Below are 6,012 nucleotides of genomic sequence, written 5' to 3' on the forward strand. Positions count from 1 at the left end.
GTATTCAGTAAGCAGTTTTTTATTATTCTTGCAGTAGTAAAATAAACCGTCGAAGTAAAGAAACTAATTAAAATTGAAATGAGATATTACGCTTTTAGTAGTCAATAACCTAAAGATGTCGGTACATAAAAAATAAATATTTTATTCACGAAAAACTTTATTTTCATCTTATACGTGTTTTTAGTTTATTAGCATTAAGAACAATTTTGACTTTAATTATTAAAACACAAAAAAATTCGCTAGATTCAGCCAAAATTTAGACGCTGTTTTTAAAAACGATTATGTGTCAAAAAGAGAAGAAAAATTACACTGTGTGAAGGTGTAGTTAATAACTCAAAACGAAAGTTCTCTACACTCGTACAGCAGCACGTTTTTTGAGAGCGCTTAATCCAACTAATAATAACACACGTAAAAGCGACTTCGGGCTGTCCAATTACAATAGAACACAGAGGTCTCCTCTGGGGTCGTTTTCACCTCAGGAACCTGAGCACAATACTTTTTTCGTGTGAATAAACATGGTAGATTTTTCATAACATTTAAAAATTATGTTCTGAAATCTACTGTACGTTGTATAAACCGAAGGTGAAAAAAAAACATCAGTTAGTAAATTTCTTTCAGTTGTGGTAAACAAAAAAAAGTTTACATTTTTGCATCTATGTGTTTCCAGTTATGTTTTTTTCAGCTAGTCTAATAGCTTCCTTGCTGGTTATTCGCATCTTGTCCTGTAATGGATACAGCTAAGAATGTTCTCCCGACTTTCATCCAATCCTTCACCGTAGGGTGATTGTGAGTTTTACACATTGGAACGATAAACATCTCAGTGTAGCCAGCAATGGTCACATGCGCTCCCACTTCTCCAACTTTGCTGCAATCTTTAACAACACACATTGAATCGTGTTTGATATCCGTTATGTTTTTATAAAACTGAATCCAACTCACACCAGAAGTATTTTCTACGTTTTTGATAAAACTTGTCGTCATTTTGTTAACGGAATCTGATTAAACCTTCTACGCCAGAAAAAACGCGGTTGTTTGTTCAACTTAAAAAAGGCGCCAAAAATGCACAGAAACGAAATAATATAAATCAGCAGGAAAGTCCTGATAAGGAGAGTGTTTGCATTATACTTGGTTAAAATAACTGAGTTTTAAGAACTTATTAAACAATTGAATGAGTTCTCTAATTAATATATCAACAGGAGTTATTTAATTCTTAATTAACGTATCAGGAGTTATTAGCTGTGGAACACATAGCTTCTAGTTTCGGCTGAAAGCTCAAACAAAATCCTGATCTTCTGGTATTTAAGTGAAGATATGCGTATCTCGGACGCGGTTAGTAAAATTGACGTTTAATCTTTAATTTGCATAGCTCAGGTATGGAAAAGATTTTTGTTTTTTGTGAATACTTCGTGTGTTTTCTATGCTTCTGTATGCTAATAAAGATACCATCACATCTATGTAAATCTTAGTAAAATCATTTTATTATCTTGGCTATATTTGACATAACAGGCCAGCTAGCTAACGTGGTCAGTGTCAGTAGATAGCAATACACGGACAGCTAGTTATTTTGTGCTTTTCTCCCAAGTTTTTTATTTAATTTGGTATGAGTGCATTTTGTGCTATCCATCGTTATTACTCCAACTTTACAGCAATCTTTCACAACACACATCACATCGTTTATTGTATTCGTTTTGTTTTTATAAAACTGAATCCAACTCACACCAGAAGAATGGGTGCAACCAGAAGTATTTTTTACGTTTTGTATAAGATTTGTATCCTGCAGTTGATATATCATTTTGTTAACGAAATCTGATTAAACTTTCTACACCAGAAATAAAAACACTTGTGTTATCAACTTAAGAAAGGCGCCAAAAATGCACAAAAGCGAAATACTTTGTTTTCTCTTTAAATTCGTTTCCAGCGTTTATGTTATTCACAAATATAAGACAGCAGCAAAGTCCTGGTAAGGAGATTGCATTATACTCGGTTAAAATAACTCGGTTCTGAGAACGTTTTTATTTTAAACAATTGAATCAATTCGCTTGAACGTTGCATTGTTGTAAATGTATTCAGTAAGCAGTTTTTTATTATTCTTGCAGTAGTAAAATAAACCGTCGAAGTAAAGAAACTAATTAAAACTGAAATGAGATATTACGCTTTTAGTAGTCAATAACCTAAAGATGTCGGTACATAAAAAATAAATATTTTATTCACGAAAAACTTTATTTTCATCTTATACGTGTTTTTAGTTTATTAGCATTAAGAACAATTTTGACTTTAATTATTAAAACCCAAAAAAATTCGCTAGATTCAGCCAAAATTTAGACGCTGTTTTTAAAAACGATTATGTGTCAAAAAAGAGAAGAAAAATAATTACACTGTGTGAAGGTGTAGATAAAAACTCAAAACGAAAGTTCTCTACACTCGTACAGCAGCATGTTTTTTGAGAGCGCTTAATCCAACTAATAATAACACACGTAAAAGCGACTTCGGGCTGTCCAATTACAACAGAACACAGAGGTCTCCTCTGGGGTCGTTTTCACCTCAGGAACCTGAGCACAATACTTTTTTCGTGTGAATAAACATGGTAGATTTTTCATAACATTTAAAAATTATGTTCTGAAATCTACTGTACGTTGTATAAACCGAAGGTGAAAAAAAAAACATCAGTTAGTAAATTTCTTTCAGTTGTGGTAAACAAAAAAAAGTTTACATTTTTACATCTATGTGTTTCCAGTTATGTTTTTTTCAGTTACTGTAATAGCATTCTTGCTGGTTGTTTGCATCTTCTCTTGTAATGGATACAGCTAACTTTCCTTCCTTGACTTCCATCCAATCCTTCACCGTAGGGTGATTGTGAGTTTTACACATTGGAACGATAAACATCTCAGCAGTGTGGACATCAATGGCCACATGGGCTCCCACTTCTCCAACTTTACAGCAATCTTTCACAACACACATCACATTGTTTATTGTATTCATTCTGTATTTATAAAACTGAATCCAACTCACACCAGAAGAATGGGTGCAACCAGAAGTATTTTTTACGTTTAGTATAAGATTTGTTGCCTGCAGTCGATATTTCATTTTGTTAACGAAATCTGATTAAACCTTCTACACCAGAAAAAACGCGGTTGTATGTTCAACTTAAAAAAGGCGCCAAAAATGCACAGAAACGAAATAATATAAATCAGCAGAAAAGTCCTGATAAGGAGAGTGTTTGCATTATACTTGGTTAAAATAACTGAGTTTTAAGAACTTATTAAACAATTGAATGAGTTCTCTAATTAATATATCAACAGGAGTTATTTAATTCTTAATTAACGTATCAGGAGTTATTAGTTGTGGAACACATAGCTTCTAGTTTCGGCTGAAAGCTCAAACAAAATCCTGATCTTCTGGTATTTAAGTGAAGATATGCGTATCTCGGACGCGGTTAGTAAAATTGACGTTTAATCTTCGATCTTAAAAGTTGCATAGCTCAGGTATGGAAAAGATTTTTGTTTTTTGTGAATACTTCGTGTGTTTTCTATGCTTCTGTATGCTAATAAAGATACCATTACATCTATGTAAATCTTAGTAAAATCATTTTATTGTCTTGGCTATATTTGACATAACAGGCCAGCTAGCTAACGTGGTCAGTGTCAGGAGATAGCAATACACGGACAGCTAGCTATTTTGTGCTTTTCTCCCAAGTTTTTTATTTAATTTGTGCTATCCATCGTTATTACTTCTTATGTTATCTTTTACCAACGTGAAGTTAGCCACGTGCCATTACTTTACCCTTAACTAACAACATTTTTTCGAAGATCCCATAAATTTCCATTTTTTCTCGCTAACAATCTTTTCATTTTAAACCTGATTTCTAACCACCTTCTATTTTCAGGTCGGTGAACCTAAGCACTAGGGAATAGTATGGGCCTGCATCTTAATTTCTTTGTTACCAAGGTTCAGTGTGTGCAAGCCGGAACTACATCACAACCAGGGGGTGGCGACCCAAACTCGTCCCCAAGACCAAATATGAAAAGCATAACAAGTACTGGGGACGAGGTCGACTGGCGACCCTGGAACTTGTCAATTTCGCAAGAAATTAATACTAATCAGCATTATTGTTTTTTTAACAATATTAAAAAAAGTCTTGTCTTGATGTTTTTTTACCAGCCTCGTCCCAGGTATTCTTAAATCAGAAGGTTGACTTTATGGACTGGCGCCGAAAATTCGTCTTATTAGCCTTCAACTAAGCACTAGCGGCTCCAGGCAACAGAGCCTGGGGACAAAGTGACACGTTTTCTACTTTGATTTTTTAAACTATGATATATCTACGGGAATGAGCATAATTAGTTTATAATTTAAAATATTTACGGAACACCAACAAAAAAAATCAGATGATCTCATTTCGCAACACAATCACCACAATCTTTTTAACAAGCCGTCTCATTACCTCATCAACACCGATTGATCTTTACCCTGGACTCTCATCCAGAAGTATCAATGATCATACAAGAAGAGATTGCAATTCATTTCCATTAACCTCTTCTGTGCAATTCTATCGAATAAAATTTGCAATCGATATTTGTAGATCGGCACCGCAAAAATACCAAGGTTATTGGACGTCAATAATTGCTTCCAACTCTCCGTGTCCGTTCTGGATGGACGATATTCACCATTTAGTTTCAATACTATTGGCATCGATACAATCAAACTGCACCGCATGGATTAATAATTGTGGATCATAAAGCAGCACTTCATCAACCGCTTGAGCTGCATCTGGGTGTTTTAAAAAAAGTTCATGTTTTTCATGTTGTTCGATAGAAGTTTAATCTATTTGTTAACCAATCCTTGTCAATTTTGAAAAAGTTAGCCCTATCTTTAAAACGCTGCGGACAGAAGCTGATAATGAAAGAATGCCGCTGGATGGTCTTTAGCTTTTGAATTCTGCAAAGGTTTTTGCAATAATATAGCAAAGCATCACCATAATGTCTTGAGAGCTATTTGTTTCAGCAGACTATCTGTGGTAAAGTCAAACAGTTTCTTATGTTTCTTCTGCCTGAGAATCCAGATGGTGGCATAAACATGTTCATTTTTTCAGTAAACATTGTCGTCTTTCGGTGTTTATGGATCTATATACGAGGGTCCGTTCTAAACAAATGTTCGGCCGGCCCCGTGTCCTTGAACTCGTGATTTTGTGGATTTGCATTTGCAAAGTCTGGTTTGTATTCATCTTTCATACTATACTAATCTAGTTGGCAACCTCTCTGTTTCCAAAGTCTTTTTTAGTATACCCTGATTCGTTGTAGTTGTGTAGTTAGTTAGTTTTTTTTTATCTTCACAACAAGTTTTCTGCAACGAAATTCAACCTCATAATTAGTATCAAAATAACACTACTTCTTGAGTCACCCCTCTCCCTTAACATCTCTATTCCAAGTTTTAGAAACATTAATAAAACCCAATAATTCGTAGAGGGTTCGCCATATTTTCAGGGTAGGGAATGTTAATATATATTTAGACCCTATCTTACTTGTATCAATACACCTCCTCTAAGTTGTTCACTCATTTTCTAAACAAAGTGAATTTAATAAGGCCTTGACCACGTGCATTATGGATAATTATTATTTTCTGAAGAACTATAAAAATAGTCTCACTACATGACAATTTAGTATGTTGTTGGTAGCAACCCTACATAAAACATATGTGAAGGAATTACATTTTTTTTTTAAATTAATCACAAAAATTTGATTCACTTTTCTTCATGGCCAGAGCCTTCTTAATTCATAACACTTTACTTCCTTTTTTTTCAATTCTTAATACTCTCAAAATGAGCAATAAATACTCTAGCATTCCCCATCTAAACCATGGCCCCTCCTGGAAATAATAGACAAAGTATATCCCTCCATGAGGCTAGCCATGTAAAAATACGCACATATATCTTTCTCTCTTGGATCCTCTCTGTAGGACTCTTGATAGAAGTACCAATAGGAACGGAAGAGGCTATCCTGGGTGAACAATTTTAATATT

The sequence above is a fragment of the Hydractinia symbiolongicarpus genome, chromosome 2 (assembly GCF_029227915.1).
Source record: "Hydractinia symbiolongicarpus strain clone_291-10 chromosome 2, HSymV2.1, whole genome shotgun sequence".
NCBI lineage: Eukaryota > Metazoa > Cnidaria > Hydrozoa > Anthoathecata > Hydractiniidae > Hydractinia > Hydractinia symbiolongicarpus.